This window comes from Osmia bicornis, chromosome 7 (assembly GCF_907164935.1).
Source record: "Osmia bicornis bicornis chromosome 7, iOsmBic2.1, whole genome shotgun sequence".
In the NCBI taxonomy this organism is placed as follows: domain Eukaryota; kingdom Metazoa; phylum Arthropoda; class Insecta; order Hymenoptera; family Megachilidae; genus Osmia; species Osmia bicornis.
In genome coordinates this window covers 4,917,320-4,937,358 of record NC_060222.1, presented here as the reverse complement: position 1 = coordinate 4,937,358, position 20,039 = coordinate 4,917,320, and the positions used below count along the sequence as shown (strand labels likewise).

Genomic DNA, 20,039 nt, shown 5'->3' with positions numbered 1-20,039 from the left:
TCTGTCAACGCGATCGCTATCATCAAGCAACGCGATATCGTGGGCCCTTATAGAAATTGCGGCTTGAATATCACATCACGCAACCTTAAATTGCCATTATAAAATACCTTCGAGCTGGCCATTTATCAGCAGGAATTAACTTTCTCTCGAAAAAAACAAAATTTTCCATTTCAATTTCTTTTAATCATATTTTGAAATATTTCAATTAAAGTGATAAATATTTTGATATTTTCTCTGCGATAAACATATATTAAAAATCTTAATCGTCGGGGATAATTGAAGAAATAAATCAGAATACGTTAGAAGGGAGAAAAAGTTCCGAAAAAATATTCTGCTTGGATAAATATCCTGATGGCTGACGGTAGAAAATCGGCGTCTCGACAAGCAACCCTTAGTCCCTCATTAAACGAATTTTTTGCGCCTTTTTCGTGGTTCCAATTAAGGTTGCAGTTCCAGGAGATGGTTGTGCTTAATCTCCTGCAGGTCTCACGTTTCTTCGACCTTTCGAGGTCGCGCGAGAAAAGCGAGGAAAAGGGTTTCAAGAGAGCTAACCCAATTGGACACGTTGAATACCGTAGTTCAAAATGTTCAGTGAAATCACACTGCTTTCGTATATTAACAGCGTCGATTTTAACTTCGGAAATACTGATTTATAAATAATTAATAATTTTTATTAAAATATTATAAAGTATATAAAATATACGTTACAAATATTTTACTGCTATTACTTCGAATATTCCCTAAATGCGATCCACCTTCGCTTCGAAATCTGTGAAAATGGATAACAATACCTACTCTCCATTTCGCAAAACCGACAGCACGAAAATCCCATGGAAACGCGGTTCTATTTACTCGTCGATAAAAAATCAATTTCCGTTCCATCTCTGGAAACCCGGCGAAACTATCACGGGAGATCGTTGCCATTTGTAATCCCCATTTTTCTACACCTCCACCCTCCCACTCTGTCAAACGTTGAACGATTCGCCATTTTGAGAAAAAATTGCGGATACTTTTGATCCATTTTAAGCGTCCATATCTGGATGGATAAAAAGGTCGGAATTTGTGAAAATTGAATTTGGCAACGCGAGATTCAAGAGTTTCACGGATATTTAGCATGAAAATGGATGATGTAACTAAGAAGTGGTGTTAATTAAAGTGGATAGGTTTCATATTTAACGAGTACTCTTTAATATTTGTAAGTGTTCTTGGACTCGTCTGTATAATTCAATTTGAAGGGAACCGAGTGTCAGGTTTGAGGGGGAAAAAAAAGATCTTCCTGGAAGAGACCGTAATTATTTTAATTTAATTAGAAAGTAATTACCTAAATCTATGACTCTCTTATGTTGAGGAATTACTTATAAATTAAGGAAGTTCACAAAAGCCATTTTCTGGTTTTATTTCTCTTGGAGGGGAAAAAAAAGATCTTGCTGGAAGAGACCGTAATTATTTTAATTTAATTAGAAAGTAATTACCTAAATCTATGACTCTCTTATGTTGAAGAATTACTTATAAATTAAGGAAATTCACAAAAGCCATTTTCTGGTTTTATTTCCCTTGGAGGGAGAAAAAAAATTCTAATTCCCACCCCTAATTACAAGGAACCGAAGATAAAATTTTGTAATATCGTCTCAGCTTTTTTACGAATCCAAAAATTCAGCAAAATGAGAAATTAAACCGATCCTGTCATCGGCGATTCGTCTTGTCGCATTTCCGGCGAGGATATACGATCAAATGACGAAAGAAACTCGTTTCATTGGTCGGATCGAAGGATGGTCGGTTGTCCAAGCGGAGCAGTACTTTTTTCCGCGTATTACAGAACTTCTTTTCCCGACGGTTGACACTGACGGATGCTGGACCGCTGGGAATTATCTCGCATAAACTCAGCGAACAGTCCGAACCGCAGAGAGCAACTGATGTATCCCGATATGAATGGGCCAAGTGTCTCCACGACGTTTTTCCCTGCCACGTTTCAATCCATTTTGATCGCGCCTCGGGAACTAGGCTAGTATACAACAGCTCTCTTTTCTCAGCCTTACGATGCTTGCTGAATTTCTCCTCGGACGGACGAGTAAAGTAAAAGCTGTCTTACACAATTTCGACAAACATGTATCCTTAAAGGGTTAGGCCACTGTAGAATTTTGAAAAAATCGAAATTTTTATTTTTGCTTGAAAGGTGCCTTCATGTCTTAAAAATGATATGGCGAAAGATTATGAGTGGGAAAATCTCTAAGTACTCGAATTTTGAATTTTGTCCTTGAATTAATCATTAACCCCTTAATCATTTTCATTCAATACGTATCGCAAATTGCAAATAGAAAAACGAGAAATTTTATAGAAATTAATTAATTTTTTTTGTTAAATTTGATCAGAAATAAAAGGGAACTGATTCGACGTAGAAGTTTGCAGAGGGAATGATTGCGAGGCTGGGGGTGTCGGTCGCGTTTCTCAATAATAGGGTATCGCTACGAGCGTGCATATTCGCGCAAGAAGTTTTATTGCGACAGAAAAGTTGGCCGGTTAAATTGATTCGATCGGCCGATCGGAAAAACTGGCCGACGAACTAAGTTCATTCGATCGCGTTCCACTACCAATACGGAGCCGAGCAACTCAATTTCCGTAGATGCTTATCGATTTTCGCGCATCCGGTTTTTCCAGTCTTTCCACTCGCGAATAAGTGTTTCTTTTTTAAAATCTGTTTAAGTTTAGCTTTTAGAAAGATTTTTAATCATTTTGTAATTAATTTCCACTGGTAATTTGATTACTGTATCAATAATCAGCGAATCTCATTACGAATTATAAAACTTCAATCAAATTCTACAGATATGCATACAATTGTTATTAATAATTTTCCTGCAAAGCTAATAATTGTACAGCGAATATGAAACATAAACCTCTCGTTCCTCTGGTAATATTTCGAATTAATCAGAAATTAACCGTTACAAATCATTTATAATAAATCCATTTGCGCGGTTTGTTAACAATCGTAATTAATATTATTGAAAGCAAACTCGTTGATTGAAAGGTTAATAATTTCAAACCATCCGCCGAGTTATTTATTAGATTCGTTTCGATTAAAAATATTGTTAAAATGAGAGCTATGAACTTAGCACAGTTACATGCCACTTCATTTTATCAGAACAGTCGCAAAAGCTGAATTCGATTATTTGAAAGTTTCATCTGAAAGTTCCACCATTAATCGATCCTTGCTGGGCTAAATTTAAACTTTCTTCCATAAGTACTATATAACTTCAGGACTAATGCTTGAATTTAATTAGAAAAAAGAATTGAATCATTTTAAACAATTCAACTTTTATTGACTCTATTCTACCTATTTCATGTGTCTGGTAACAAATCAACATCAGACTATTAGTCTGATTAAGTTACAGCCGTGTTCCACTTGTCTGACCACCTGTCGTCTCATACTACTTGTCTGACCATTCTCTGGTACTCTGCTCGTCTGAACAATATGGTACTCGTACTACTTGTCTGGTCATTGCTCCGTTACTGTCCGGTTATTTACTGGTCTCTTCTACTTGCATGACCAGTCATAGACGTTTTTCTGACTAGCAATTGTCTGACCATCCAGTGTCTTATACTACTTGCCTAGCCACGTGCTGCGCGTCTGACTAATTATTACTCCTTATCACTTGTTTTGCCTATACCACTAATGTAACCATACCCCTTGTGCATGTCTGACTAATTATTACTCCTTATCACTTGTTTTGCCTATACCACTAATGTAGCCATATCCCCTGTGCATGTCTGACTATACATTTACCCATTCCACTGTGATAATCATTTTCTATAACGATTATTCAGTGCAGTTGAATATAAAATCAAAATTCATGGTCAACAGGTGTAAAGTAATTAGTTCAACGTACCAGAACCATGATTAGAAATAAAGTTTCACGGTTTGATGGTTCGTAAAAGCGTTTGTTTCTCAGTTGTTTGTCGGATGAAAATGGAACGGCAACCTTGTTTACCAGTCCAGCTGGATTTTATCGTGCGCCTATGCCTTTTCCAATATCGGCGAATACTTTTCCACTGTCTTCAATTTTCCTCTCCATTTCCCATCGTAGTGAAGTTTCTCGGTCGCACGACTCGTTTCGCGATTGATCGAAAAGAAATTCTTTCTACCGTCGCAACGATAAAGAAAACCATATTCCTCTGTTATTGTTTCAACATCGAAAAGTAACGCGGTGCGTTCAGTAAACTGAAAACCATCCAGAGAGTAATGGAAGTTGGATCTGTTTATTTGAATACATTTTCTATTCGAGATGGATTCTAATGAAAAATAATTCATCAGATTTATGAATCTATTTTCGTATGTTAATTTTCATATGAAAAGCTAAGAATAGAAACACGGTGTATGAATTACAGATACGTTTTACACTTGTTGCGTGATGTTTTCATGACCACCCATACTTTCAGCTTAGTTTCTTTGCTCTCATTTCAGAAATTTAATTTTCTACCTTGTTGCCTGATAGTTTATACGTATTCCACAGAGAGTATTCATAATTCATTCTTATAACACGTATTCAGGCTCTCGTCAGAATGAAATAATCCAAGCTCTTTGTATAATAATAATAATTATAATTTCAAAATTCGTGTTTATTCGTTATTCAATTTACGGCATCGTTGAAGCGAATATTTCAGGACAAAATTTGTAACATGTATCGAAACTAAATCCGTCGGATCGCCCATAAAATATATAACTTACCCATCAACGTGACGAAACGATCGGTCCGCTTCAGTTCACTGTATCCGTTCCTCGTATTCGCAATAATCTGTCGTCCGAAACGCTGCGCTCCATTCACTTCCGGAAACGTGACAAACACCGCTACTTCCCGTCACCACTGCGTCAAGCGAACAAATGGCAACAACACCCATCTACACATCCAACGAAAAGCACACGTTTTGTCACCGGTGTTTCTTTTCTTTTTCCAAGAAGCCCTTCGTGGATGTCCAACGATTCGTCAAACTTCACCGACACCGGCGTATCGAGGTTGGTCTCGAAAGAAAATATCAACCGGTGGAATCGATTGTCCCCGATGGTTATTCTGGTTGGCCTGGATTTACGTGGAGCGGGCACGTGTTCACGCTCGAGTGCGCTAGCTAGCCGGAAACTGACGGAATCGAGAAAGAACTCGGCTCGGATCGAAGTCCCTTTGTTCCCTTGTTATTCTTCCCTCGCCACTGTCTTATCGAGCAGCCTTGCAATCTGGCTATCTACCCCTTTCATCGTTCCAGCTGATAAGATTCAATCGGACGCTTGGATAACCTCCGCCGATAGACGAGTCGATGAATCACTGGCTTACAAAGAATCTAGGATACCCATTCTCCCTGGTGATTCGAAGGGAACCGTTTCGCCAAGATCAACCGCGCACAACTGTGTACACGATCGTCGCACATGTTAAACACTGTCGATCAATCGGAACTTGGAAATTATTCACTGTAACCCATTACTGAGATTGAGGCAAGCGAACGATCACGATGACAGCACGTCTTCGCGGTGTCCATCGGTCAGGCTAACCTCTGAATCCTTCTTCGATTCCACCCGGAATCGTCTATGATGGATGACCGAGGAATTAGAGGTCAGCGAATGAGGTGCCGGGTGACGCGTCGGCAGCAGCACGTGACACGACGTGTCCGTGTGTGGTGACGTGGCAAGGACAACGACGAAGAGGACTGCCACGTTACCACGTTACCTGGTACCAGTGCCACCCCCGGTGTGACGTTCTGGCCTGGTCTGTGTACCAGGGTGCTACTGGGGATCCCCGTATGCTTGTTTTTGCAGGGCTGCTAGCAGCGAGGGAGAAGGTCGGTAGAGGGGTGTGGGTGGTGCGAGACAGAGGGTAGGAGAGCGTAAAACGGACCGAGATGAACGGCGTAGAGGGATGTGAACGGAGAGGACGAAGTGGAGGATGCTGGGAGTAGGGGGTGGCGTACGAGAGGGGTTTATGGAATAAACAGAGACACGGGGAACAGCTGAACCACGGGAAAGAATGAACTAACCGGGTAGAGAGCGACGCGACGACGAGGGAGGAAGGAAGAACAGGGTGATGCTGAAGAGTGGGGTGCGGTTGGAAGGAGACGGAAAATTCATCCCTCCGTCGGGAGGCTTCGGCTGGTCCCGACCACGGTCCTGCCTTGCGACGGCGCAAGGATCTCTGTCCTTTTTCAACGACCCTCATTCTCCCTCCCTTCTCTTCAGCGTCCGCCCTTAAACGCGCCACCCCTCCGCCACCGATCGATCCGACGGTTCGTTCGGTCGTTCGTTTCGTTCGTCTGCTACGAGATTGTGTGCCACGGATGTACACACGAGGATCTCACGCGTTGGATAGCGAAGCCGAGCCGAGAGGAGAAGAGCGAGGAAACGCGCGGGAAAGTCGACAGGAAGTCGGAGGAACTGCGTGCCGATTCTTCTTACCGACAGCTTTCCACCCCCGCAATTACCGTGCACGCGTAGAACGGGTAATCCGTTGAGGGTTCTTTGGTAACGAGATACGAAACGTATCTAATTGATTTTGATTTTTACAAATATTTCAACAGGGTTCGAATTTGAAGCAGGAAAGAATCTGAACTCTGGACTCGAGAGTTGGGTAGTTGTTTGAAGAGCGTGGGGCGGAGAGAAGGGATGGTTTAGCTTTCTTGGAAGAAGATAAGGTTTGGGGTGGTTTTTAGACGATGTGCTTTGGAATATGTATTTCTTTGAAATATTCAAAGAATCGACTGACGTAAAAGAAATTTTTTACAAGAACAGCTTGACCCAGTTACAAGGAGCACTCTCTGTATTAAATTATAACAAATCATACAAAATCTCACCCTCTAATTTTTTTTTTTTTTTCTAAAGTACTTCGTTAAACATAAAGTATACGTATAACGAATAAGAACGACCGAGAAAAAGAGCGAAAGCAGCGTGAAACTGTATTGAAAGATCGGCGAATAGAAATCTCGTAGGATGGTAAGATTGCGAGCTCGCAGCAGGATTTGCGAGAAACCGCAAGATTAGTGCACGTGTGTGTACCGTATCGCAGTCTGGGGGTTGCAGTTACGCGAATTCAAGCATCGCGTCGAGGACTTAAAGCGGCACACGTAAAACATGAATTCACCCCTCGCAACGGAATTCATCCCCCCCTTGAAAATTCATCCCGAATTTCGCCCGGCCTGCACGATTCCTCGTGTCGCGCGTGAAACGCGCTAATTTAAATTTTCATCCCCGTACAATGTGACTTTAGACGCGTTGTTTCCTCCACGCTCTGATGAGAAGCTTTCGTGGAAACTTCTCTTCTTTGATCTTCGCGAAAGTTTGCCTTCTCGCTGGTGAAGAGAGAAATTTGACGCTATGATAGTCGGATATTTTACGCAAATTCACGGTGAATCGCAGGGGACTAATTCTGATTTAAGCATCCTTTGACAATATTAATAAACCGAGAAGCACGCCGTGGGATTTTCTTAACACTAGATTGCCGGAGCGAGTCAATTTCACTCGTTCACGATTTTATTGCTATATACAGGGTATTCCGCGACTCATGGTCAACCTATTAGGAGGTGATTCTATATGTAAAAATGAGTCGAAAAGAAAGAATACAATTTTTTCCTCCGTGTCTCCGTTTTCGAGAAAATCGAGTAAATTTTCGACTTCGATTTTCTCGAAAACGAAGACACCGAAGAAAAAATTTTTACATGTAGAATCACCTCCTAATCGATTGGCCACGAGTCGCGGAACATCCTGTATATAGAAAAACAAATAATTTTTTTTAAAACATATGTTACTTCTTCCCCTCTCCACTCCTTAGTTCCAAAAATCCATACGTGCTATTTCGACGGATGCGAGTCCGGCAATCTAGTGTTAAGGAAGAAATGTAGGAAGCAAGGATTCCAAAGTCGGGAGTACAGCAAAAATAACTGGTGATACCGTTTCAAAGAAGCTGGCCACTTTGTGCGCGAGGTATTGCAAGTAAAGCGTGTCTCGCATAGCTATCCTTTTCTTTTACAAAAGAATTTGATTTCACCGGTATTTTTCATGCACATATTTCTGTTGACACTTCCCTCTAGCTTGGCTGTGAAATATTCTTTCTTGTCATTTGAGAAAAACGTAAGAGACACTGAAGTTACACGTCCTCCTATTTCAAAGACACTCTCCGAACTTTGTTTATAAATTTCAAATATAATATATGAAAGCAGGCGTAGATCGGAGTTTCGTAGTTTTCGCAACGATTTAAACGAAGCGAAGCTCTTTTGGACAGTTGTTAATAGGGAAATTAATTATCTCGGCGAACACGTGGAAACTATGACGCAATAACAAAGGCGGAATAATAAAAGGAGCATTAACGCGAGGAAACTTGCGTTAGAAGTTCGCGTTAGGTTGTTGTTCCGTAACTGGATGCTCTCTTCAACGACGCGTGCACGCGTTTACCCTACTCACGATTCCCTTATGAGTCAGCAAAGTTGAGTGCACGCGTCTAACGGATTGCTATAGCTGGCTGGAAACTTCCGGTTTGTTCGTCGCGTGTGCGGTCAGGCGACACTGGTAGAGTTCCATTCGACATTTCCGCCGCTTTGCTCGCGATTCTGACGGACGCATCGCGCTGTTGAACATCTTTCGTTGCGTACTCGGCCCGTTAACCAACCGGAAACACGAGTGCACTTCACAACTGCTTGCAGAACTGTCGCGAAAGTGCTAATTGACGAATGAAAGGTGTAAGGTAAATTGGAAGAGCCTCGAAGTATACCGTCGATTTCAGAGATAATAATTACCAGCATTCTTTGGGGTCTTCTTAATTACAAGATTACTTCGAGAAACTATAGAATCAAAGTTATAATATCCCATAAATCTCTAGCTAACACACTTGATTCTGAATATTTCAGAATAGCACTTGCCCCAAAGTTAGCTTGTCCGATCGCAACATTACATATTCCAGTAATTAGGTCAGTAAACTTGAAGCGAAAGGCTAATGGGGACTCGGCTAATGGAGTTTCTAAGATTGTAAAATAGGCCATAAACGTGTTAACCGGCGATAACTTCGGAGGACACTTGATTTGTCCGTCTATGATTATAACCGTTTGAGGGTGAACCAATATCTGCCCTGGAAGATCAGGGATAGCTTACAAGTTTGGATGTATAATTACGATGAATTTATAGTCTATGCATAAGGGAACGTAAATATTGCATAATTTAGTCTGAAGGGTATTCCATTCATGACCAGATAGTGCTGTGTTCTCCCATGTCTGACTTATCATTTACCTATACTACTTGCCCGTACATTCCCTATATTCAGTAATTCATCTCATTCCTATATTGCCACTGGCGTCCAGTCCCTCTGTGTGCGTTATTCCTGGAACAATCAAGCATGTTCATAGTGCAAACGCGATGCCCGCAATTGGTAATATTGCAATATAACTTTTTAATTTCAATTTCAGTCATTCCATGTATATTAATAAACAAATTTCTTTGGTTTCATTTTAATCGTAAGAATGTTAACAACTTATTCGACATCGAGCAGTGGAATCAAAATTTGAATTGTTCATCTAATAAATAGTGGCAATATGGGAATTAGGCCACAGTAGCCATCACTGTACCATTTCTTTTTTATTCCAATTTTTTACCCTCGAAATGCAATCCCTCTGATTCCTAACTGCATAACTAAACATAATCTGATGCATGATTATCAGAGTGCATGGCTCTAGCGGAGAGTAGATAGTGCGCTGGAAAGGGCGAAGGTCTCGCAATCGAGTTAACCTCGAGGGAGAGCTGCTCCGGAATAATCTGTCCATACTTCCCTTTAACCATGCGAGGGCATCTCCAACGTCCAACGATCCATCGTTTTCCCGGCGAATCATCGTCGGGGGTTACACGTGGACGGGCAAACTCGCGTCGCTTCGCGGTCGATTCGTCGGATGATGTAGGTACCGGTTCCATTTATCAGATTGCCGCGTGCAAACGGTACCGTGTACGATTTTACGCGCGTGTGCGTGCACAATTACCGCTTCTGCGGGGACGTGCGCGATGGAATTGTGCCTTCGATACGATAGCCCGTACACGGTTCCGTCCGCGCCGTAATCTACACGCGGCGGGCCGGCGTATCGCGGTGAATGCTCGCGATCTAAGCGGCTTGAAAACGCGCACGTTTCATCGGCCCGCAATTAGCCCGCCCCGTTGTAATTAGTTCGACGCCTCGGTGAATTGGTAACGATTACCATCTCTCTGTCGACTTTCCATCTTTCCCTCGCGATTTTCTCTGTCAACTTTATTTCATCCTCGCGATTCATCGGACGCTGAGCAAGACGTTTTAATCGGCAAATTTCGCGGAAGTCGCGCGTAATTTCTGTTCGCTATATCGGTATCGAGCACAGGCGCGTGTAACTTCTGTTTGTAGGGAGGAAAGTAATTGTACGTGCTGGCGGAATATATGCGAGCAAGCGAACCAGCAGAGACGTACGCGCGAGCCGGCAATTTGTTAGTTGCGCGCAAAAGTGCATACAACTGCGGACGCTGCTTCGCTGATATATGCGAGCCGCATTTGCATCTGCGAGATAGTTTTACACCTGAATACGCGAACTTTACCTTTTTTTTTTATCCACTTCTTTATCGCCTGCCGAGTTACACGCCCGGGGGATGTAGAATCGTATCGGTGAACTATGCGCGGGGTGTACGGATTCACGGTCGGCTCGCTATTCAACTTGTCCGGTCACGTAGAGAATTCTATTAGTCTAACCACACAGTGTACTTATTCCGTTTCTGCGGTTAGAGTACCTGTTACTCTACTCGCCTGATCATCCGCTGATCTATTCTACTTATCTACTCACCTGTGATTGCTCAGCCCAGCGTTTCTCAACATTCTTTGACCCGCGGACAGGCGGTTGAGAGTAGCTGCATTACAGGAATTTGTCTTCAGTGCCGTGCTGATCATAAATTATGTAAATTTAAAATTAATTAAAAATATTTTTCGTAATTTTATAAATTAAAATTTTATTATTTTTTTTTAAATAAGAAAATTTTTCAACATGAACAAGTGAAAATTCTCCACGGACCGGCGGTTGAGAATAACTGCATTACAGGAATTTGTCTTCAGTGCCGTGCTAATCATAAATTTAAAATTAGTTAAAAATATTTTTATTTTGTAATTTTATTATTTTTTTCAATAAGAAAATTTTTTAACGCGGACAAGTAAAAATTCTCCGCGGACCGGCAGTTGAGAATAGCTGGTTCAGCCTATGCTACTCGACTGACAATCTTCGGTATCCGTTCTCCATTGCACCAGTCGGACCATCTATTGACCCAATCCCGTCTATTTTGACCCTGTACCGATGCTGTCTGGCCAAAGGAGATCCAGCTGTGCCTGAGAAAAATCGAACAGCAATCTTGTCCGGCCAGTCCGGCCGAAGTTTATGGCTCCCTTATACCTTTTCCAATATCGGAAAATACTTTTCCTACTATCGTCAATTTTCCCCTTCATTTCCATCCCTCTTCTTTCAACCTTTCTCGACCGTCGCGTCGTTATTCCGTGTAAACATTATATCGTTAATACAGCCGGGGTATTATAGTAACTTTGAAAATGTTCTAACTGAGAAAGGATGATCCGTTTACGTAGAATGTCGAACGCGCCCCGAAGATATTTTGATGAGATTCCTTTTGATGGTATATCCTTAACCCGTCGCCGCTTTAGAGGCTTCGTCAAAGCAGAGTGTAATAATTTGCGTGCAGTGAACAGCTGCATATATGTACCCGGTGTACACACAACCGCGTATATGTATACACACATAATGTACATATTCATGGGTGTATATACTCGTATTACTGATACCGCGCCGCCCGCTGATGTACATTAACCTTTAAGTGTGTGATTAACCCCTTTAAGCCTCGACTTTTGCTATGCAAAACGAGCGCCGCCCTTTCTTTCACGACCGACTTAAATCTACATCATTTGTTCCCCATGAAAACTTACACTTTCAACGGTAACGCACGCGAACGAATAATTTCAGGAGGGAAATTTATTCTTTTAATAAAAATCGATCGGTCGAATTCTCGCGGCTGCTACAATGGAATTCTGTTACTTTTATATTTAGATTAGAATTCTTGCGAAGGATTTCATCGAACTTTCGATTGGCCGCGTTAGCGAAATTCATCTGTTATTGTACCCTTGTTAATTACAAAAACAAGTTACTTCTACGCGAACGAATAATTTCAGAAGGGAAATTTATTCTTTTAATAAAAATCGATCGGTCGAATTCTCGCGGCTGCTACAATGGAATTCTGTTACTTTTATATTTAGATTAGAATTCTTGCCAAGGATTTCATCGAACTTTCGATTGGCCGCGTTAGCGAAATTCATCTGTTATTGTACCCTTGTTAATTACAAAAACAAGTTACTTCAAGTTCTACGTAGTTTGGCGTACTAAGTTCGTTATCGTCGAGACGGTTACGCGAAGCCGGCGCTGTTTGTAGCCGGACTTCAGTGCTGCAAGGTTAATGAAGTTTCGGCTCATTAGGCCGCGCAATCATGAGTTGTACGTCTCGCGATCGATTAAACCCGTCGCTACGGAATCGATTATGAAGATCTAATTACTCCAAAGTATTCCCATTAACTCGCCGACGCTTTACTGCTTGAAATTTCCTTAACTGCTATCCTGAAATATCCGTGAATCCTCTCGAAGTTAACTGTTCAATATTTATCGACCAGCAATAACGTCAGGCAATAAAATTAATTATATCGGTGTGAAAATAACATTATCTGAAATTCAATATTTGACTTTGGAATTGTAGGTATTGTTAAACTAAACAATTATTCATTCCCCGGGAAATCTAATTCCTCCGAATTAATATATCATTATCAGAAGCTGGATGAGACACGAACAGAATACCACGAATCTCAATGTTCACGCTTTAAGGTTAACGAAGTTTCGCCTCGTTACGTTCTAGGGTTACCAAGCTCGGTCGGCCCTTTCACCATGCTAGACGGTTGATTAATTTTCTAGATAACGATCCGCCCGCTCGCAACGTTTCAGATTTTACCAGACCGTCTAAAAAAGGCACTTGTTGCTCGGATGATGGGTCTGAGCTTTGCTGACTTTCGTTACCAGTCGCGAAATATTTCATGATTTTAACAATTTTCTCACTAGCCTGTCTGTAAAAATATGGAATATTCAGAAATTTCAGTAAAATAATATAAAGATTGTTTTTCTGTTGACAGATGGGCGCCATGGACAGGGTGAGACCAAACGGATCTGTTTTTCCTTCTTCACAGTAAGTTTTCTCTTTTTTTTAGAATTTATTTTTCAACGAGTTGGGAATCGCGTTGGTATTTCGTAAACGCGTTACAGAACCCATTTTCAAGCAATTTAACAACCTTTCCGGAAGTATAAGTGATTTAGGTGTTCTCCTCAGAATTAAGCGGATATTTTCTGCTCGCTACGTCCAGGATCAGATTAGCGATTTTGCGGGATACTTCGTTTTCAACGTAATCAGATTGAATTAACGTGGTATAGAGTTATATGCTCGGTTAATAATACCCCTGTGTTTAACAAGCAGGTTTACGTACGGCGAGAAAATTCCTTCGAAACCAAAGCGATGTTTATTGCAACGAGCAAAGTAAATTGAACGTTTAATGAATATATACGTGGTGCTTCGAACATCCGTTTGTCTTTTGAAATTTTATGAAAGAGAAACTAATTTTTCCCACGCTGAGTTACAGGAAAATTTTTAACCTTAAGGGATTACGCCTAGTTGGGATCGGGTAATTTTCAAGATTTTTACTATGAAGTGAAATATACCATCGAAAAATACACATTTTAAAGTAGTTTTAAGATTTTTTTAAAAATAAAAGGTTTTGAAATCAAAACCAAAGAAAATTGAGTTAGTATATTGTATTATTAAGGGTCTGAACGAAGGATTTTTAATTCCGCTGAAAAATTTATTTTTTATCGCAAAGGAAACAAAATTTGACCACTTCAAAAACCGGATTTTTCAGTAAAATTGTTGTCGTTTTGGTGAAAGTCAAAATTTCGCAAAACCCTTCGTTCAGGCCCTTAAGAATACAATATACTAACTCAATCTTCTTTGGTTTTGATTTCAAATAAGCGGTTTGCAAATGATCTCGAGAAGAGCTGTATCTCCCTCATTATTTAACATTTTACTTTTAAAGAATTCTTAAAACTACTTTAAAACATGTATTTTTCGATGGTATATTTCACTTCATAGTAAATGTTTATTAGGGCGGCAAAAAAAGTTCCCGATCCCAACTAAGCGTAACCCCTTAATGACAAAAGGGTGGTCGTGTAGCTCATTAACCGAAACAACCCACAGGTTAACGACAATTCTGTCTGAATTTCTTCTTCGTTTCCTTTCTTCCCCACCTACAAAACGGATATCCGGCTTCTTGCATCCGGTGTCGATCCCTCGGGAGCGGTTTTCAACCAACCAACTCGTTTTCTCCTACAAGCCTTTTGCACGACTAATTACACGACTCACAGAATCGACGAAGAACCGCCATTATCGGCTTTCTCTACCGGTGTATGAATAAATTAAGCACATGTTTTGCATTCGACGACGATCATCGAGTCTGTTGTAACTCGTGTTCCTAGCGTGTTACAGGAAATTACTTAGTGTGCTACTTTAATTATTGAGTTATACTACTGATCTCGAGGACTTTTGACAAACTTTTTACGATTGCTCTCCTACTCTTTTCTTGTTTAACATTTTCCTTGATATTTCGTCGAGTACATACTCGTCTGGGAAAATAAAATGGAGATGGAGAAGAGAACGTGTATCACGTTCTAGGGTTCCTTCTTCTATCTTTTGATCTTTCAGGTATGCGAGAGAGGAAGGTTCGTTCTCTCGTCTGGTAAGAGGACAGTGGTCCGACGTGCTTGAAAAATTGCGTTATGGGTCGTCAAGCTTTACGCAAGCGGACAGGCCGATTGGCTCCGTGGAAATGGCTCCTCCCAAAGGAGCATTTCTTCCACGAGCAAGGGAGTTTCACTTCGGACCGACGTCGTGTCAGCCTCGTTTCACACTGTAACGAGAATGGATTCGAAGGATCGTTACTCGTGTATGCACTCTTTCCCATTCTCCTAACGCGCTCCATTGAATTTCTCTGATTATCAGTTACATCTGCGACAGTTGTTGACCTCCTGCAATTCCTGTCCACAGGGCATCGAATTTTACAAATTCTTTTCTTTTTACCCCGAGGCTATAGAATTCCCAATGATTTGTAACTCTTGAACTGTAGGAAATTTTTGTTATGTTTGTAGTTACTGTATTGTTCTTTGTTTGCCTTCTTCGAAATGGTTCTCGCAAATTGAATCCCAGCTCCGAGTGAAAATATTTATTCACGAAATTTCCCTTCTCCTCGTTCGTCGATTAAACTAATAAGAAAAAGGGAAGAGAACAAGGCACTCTGCTTGGAGCAACTCGGACGAAACTTTTCAATTTTTCAATTCGGCTACCGACGAACTTTCCACGACCTCTGAATAACTAACTTTCTCGCTCGACGAACGCGGCAACTTTGCACTTTATCGCGACCAGATCCATTCATCTATCAAAATGATCCAACGTTATGCAGCGCTAAAAGAAAGCCAAAGAACATGCTCGACGAGTGAATCGAGTTTTGTCAGTGTCCCCGGTTCTCCCAGTGAATCGAACAGAATTGAAACAAAAATTTCACGATAGAAAATTGCGAACTCGAACGTTCGTTTTCTTTTCAGCAAGAAATATTTTTAAAATTCCAAACTTTTCAACCTCTCTGCTGTACAATTCTAGAATTTTAGACTTTGAAAAATTACTTTAAACCACCGGTTCGTGGATAAATTGAAAAAGGCTCCTCTCTGAAAGAAGCCTATCATTTCTTTCTCGTTTCACTATGAACACTGAAAAGGAGTCGACGAATCGACGTGTTCCTCGGCAAAGGAACAAGAAGAAGAAGAAAGAAGTGGAAAATGAGAGGAATTCTCTGTCCTTCGATATCAGAGGAGATTTGCGTTTCAAGCGTAGTCGTGGAAACACCTTCGACCACGTTACGTTTCCAGGCTCGAATTTAAGGGTCAAAGAGAATGCAAAACGTGCTAGTTCCTTTCCTAATAGTATCCTAGGGCACCGATACCGGTGTGTTTGGTCGTTTTCCAGGTTATGCATATTGATGATGATGTCTGACGTTTTGCATGGCTACCATTTCTAATCCTGCGTTTCCAGGCGAACCTTGCTACGAGTTTTCAACGAATGTATCCAGAGAGGAATCTTGTAATTTGCAAGCATGTTGAATTTCATTCATCATCGTCCTTTAAATGAAATTCTTCTATCTTTCGTGATACTCGAGATTTTCATATAAATTTCAAACTTCCAGACAGTGATTAAATTGCATACAATTTTAGGATAATAATTTTCTTTATTCTAGTTTTCGAATTTTTATTTGTTTTATTCAGAATCATTTATTTCCCTGCTTTTGTTTGCGCCATAATACAGTTTATAACGCTTTTAAATGGAACAAAGCAAACGAGAAAGAATAAAGAGCTGTTTGTGTTTATAAGCAGAGCAGTGGTAACACGTAGTTGGCGAAAATAAAAATGAGAATGAAGTAAGATAGGAATCGAGAAGAAAGCGACTCGAATGAAAGTACCGAGATCGTGACGAAAATAAGGGAAACCGGGAACTAAGGAAACATTAAGGGAAAGATCTGGCAAGTTAAACAGAAAGAAAGCGACTTCGGCAACTGCCGGAGCAAAAATAACCCCCGGGAAAATGTAAGAAACGCGTCAGGGTGCATATGAAAATGACTCGATTCAGGGGAATCGTGTCGTTGCTGTAGTTAAGATAAATATCACGAGTGTAAAATTTAATATTATTAATAAAGGATTATTTATTTACGTTTTATGTCGCAAATAGAAGAGACAAAATCGATCCAAGTTTCAATGGCGCGTTCACGCCTTGGCACGCATCAAACGAGATACTCGAGTTCGCGACTATTACTCGATTTCAACGAAACAGGGCGCATCCTGTGGAATCGATTTAGATTCGTGGCTACATATTGAACTTGATCTCGTCTAAAGCCCATCAAATGTTTCCCTGGGAAAGGTTCTCGACTCTGTCACCTCGGTATCCTACTTTTCCTCATAAATTTTCCAGCTTTGTCTCAGTCGGAGAAAGAACAATGATAAAGAGAAACAGGAGGTACGAAAAGGAATGAAACGAAGATGGAGAAGGTAAATAAAATTTAAGAGAAGAAAGGTGGATATTGGGAAGGGAAATATGTATTTCCTTGCTCATACTTTGTCAACGTTTCGGCTGGCATTTCCAAGCTTTTTGGATCGTAATTTTAAAAAATACTTCGGTTAAAAGATAAAGCAGTTGATATTAATATTGCGATAGTAGTGAATCTTGTCTTATAGGCAAATTTGAAACTCGTGTTCCGAGGAATCAAATTTATTTCAGTCTTATCAAGAAGAATATCCAGAATGCACTTGCTTCTTCCTAGTAATAAGAAAGAAAAAAGAGAAGCATCTTGTCAAAACTCGTTGAGACTGTCTTGCGCGCTGTCTTCAGCACAATCCCCTAATGTTTCATTACACAGTTTCGAGGAACATGAAAATTGCGTCTGTCATGCGTCTGAGGTATCATCGTTCTAACATAAGAGGATTTCTCGTGTTTCACTTTACGTCCACGAGTGTTCCCCGAGAATTGCGTTAGAATGGAAATTGTAAGAAACAAAGAGATGGATTACGGGATTTTCCTCGGGTACGAGTACACTGGAAATGGATTTGTAGGAGAGAGAAAAGCGTGAGAGTTTGTTCTTCAACGAGAGTCGGTCGTGTAATCTTCGGGATTTTTCTTCAGCTGACCGTCTTAGGTTCTGTGTCTTCAGAAAATATTGACCTTCAAAGCTGTCTCCTTTATCCTCGATTAATAGCAAATCGTGAGAGCGTTTATTATTCAGATTTTAAATTCAAAAGAATAATGTAATTTTTGAATCGTTTATTTACGCGCTTAGATTTTTCATTTGCACGCTCGATGTTCAAACGTTCGAATCTTTCACTTCCACCCTTTCGTTTCCACGCAAGCTACCCTTACTTTACACTTAAACCTTTTACTAATAAACTTAAACCTTTCACTAGCAAACCTAAAGCTTTCACTAGCAAACTTAAACCTTTCACTAGCAAACTTAAACCTTTTACTAATAAATTTAAAGCTTTCACTAGCAAACTTAAACCTTTCACTAGCAAATTTAAACCTTTCACTATTAAAAACTTAAAGCTTTCACTAGCAAACTTAAAGCATGCACTAGCAAACTTAAACCTTTTACTATTAAAAACTTAAACCTTTTACTAATAAATTTAAAGCTTTCACTAGCAAACTTAAACCTTTCACTAGCAAATTTAAACCTTTCACTAGCAAACTTAAACCTTTCACTCGTACGCCTAAACCCTTCACTCGCGCCCTTGAACACCCTTCGCTTGCACCCTTCCCTAGCCATCTCAAACCCTTCACTCGCGCCCTTAAATCTTTCACTGATTCATATCGAGTTTCTCATTCGCACGCTTAAATCTTTCACTCACACTTTATCATTGACTCACCCCAAGTATGTCTCGCGTGAACTGGTCAGTGACAGACGCTGAATCAACGTTTTTTTTTACTACTATTTACTACTACTAGCGTAGTAATTCCTGGAAGAAAAGTAGGTCACGGCGCTTCCTGAAATTCAGTTGCCATTCAACCTCCTGCGCGTTTGCAGGGCTGCGCTTCAAAGCGGCGTATCTCAGGGACCGATTGAGTTATCGACTTGCAACCAAATGTATTATTTAAAGCACACTTCGCACTATCTTTCTACGTGTTTTGTTTATACAATTTAGGATTGTTTTTATTGTTAATTAACGCCAAACTTTATTTCTATATAGTGTAACTATAATGTGCCAAATGAAACATATTTTTGCAATCTTTAAAATTTTTTTTCTGGTACATTTGCCATCTGAATGTTGCAAAATAATCCAAAATTTTTCTTAATAATTTATATTATTTAAACATTTCCATGATAGTCCTTTTTAATTCCCATCTAAAAGTGAATTAAAGTGAACCATTTCAAAGGATTCTTTTTTTTTTGACTTTCAACCAATTCAATAGTGATTTTCCATTGTATTCTTATCAAGATAATAGAACAGAAATTACGTTTGATTTTCTAGACAAAGCTTGGATCCCATCATTCTTTGAACACGAATGAATCGAGCTCATTAAAACATGCAGATTGTACAATTTTCACTCGTTTTAATTTCATTCTCCGTATCATTTCGTAAGGATCTCTTTTCATTTATAAAAATGAAAGGAATTGAATTTAACGAGGCTGTTATTTCAATATAAAATATCATTATTATTTCGTTCTGAATGATTTTCTTTTGGAACTTATAAGATTAATTGTCATCTTGTTTGAAACAGTGCAGTGCAAGGAAAGATAATTATTGCAACGAGTTGGTGCAACAATTCCGTGTCTGATTAATTTATGGAGATTGAGCCTCGTACAGAGGAACAGATCTGATGAAACTTGAAACGGTAGATGGACCCAATTAAGTTCGCCTGGCGAATTACTGTTGCGTGTAATTAAGTAACAGTTAGTAGTAATCCAATTGAACAGAGTTGCTCTTTTCGGCGAACGAGCGAATTTCTTTGTGCCATTATCCTTTCTCGATAAACGAATCGCTAGAATAATCCACTTACCGTTTCAACATATTTTTACCATTAATACAATAATTTTCTGACACTGTAATAAATAATAAAAAAAAGATAAAGAACATTATTGACTTGTAGCAGTTGTTCAAAACACGAGAACAGGATTGAAAGTGTTCCTGTTCAGATTATGCAAATTACCCGAGAGGTCGAGTTACATTCGTAAAGGACGTTACAAGAAAAATCAAATTGCTCTCACGTTCTCGTGAACTTCTTCCCCCTTTCCGTTTTCACTGCACGCTGTCGTGGCCATTAAACATTCATATTCTCGCGGGCGTGAACTTTAAAATTCTCTCATGAATGTCGAACTTTTCTTTCCATCGTGCCTCACCCT

General features: G+C 40.1%; 1 protein-coding gene and 1 long non-coding RNA gene across 2 annotated transcripts in view; one reads left to right on the top strand and one right to left on the bottom strand.

Annotated features, from left to right (window-relative positions):
* Positions 1-5,746, bottom strand: part of LOC114876957 (neuroligin-1-like) — a 99,444-nt gene extending 93,698 nt beyond the window's left edge. Inside the window, exon 1 of the mRNA XM_029188957.2 lies at positions 4,721-5,746. The gene's annotated coding sequence lies outside the window, so the exon portion shown is untranslated. The remainder of the gene's footprint in view (positions 1-4,720) is intronic.
* The window catches only part of LOC114876958, a 131,013-nt gene that overhangs the window by 70,908 nt on the left and 40,066 nt on the right, over positions 1-20,039 (top strand). The window contains exon 4 of the long non-coding RNA XR_003789479.2: positions 13,194-13,246. This is a non-coding gene — a long non-coding RNA (uncharacterized LOC114876958). The remainder of the gene's footprint in view (positions 1-13,193; positions 13,247-20,039) is intronic.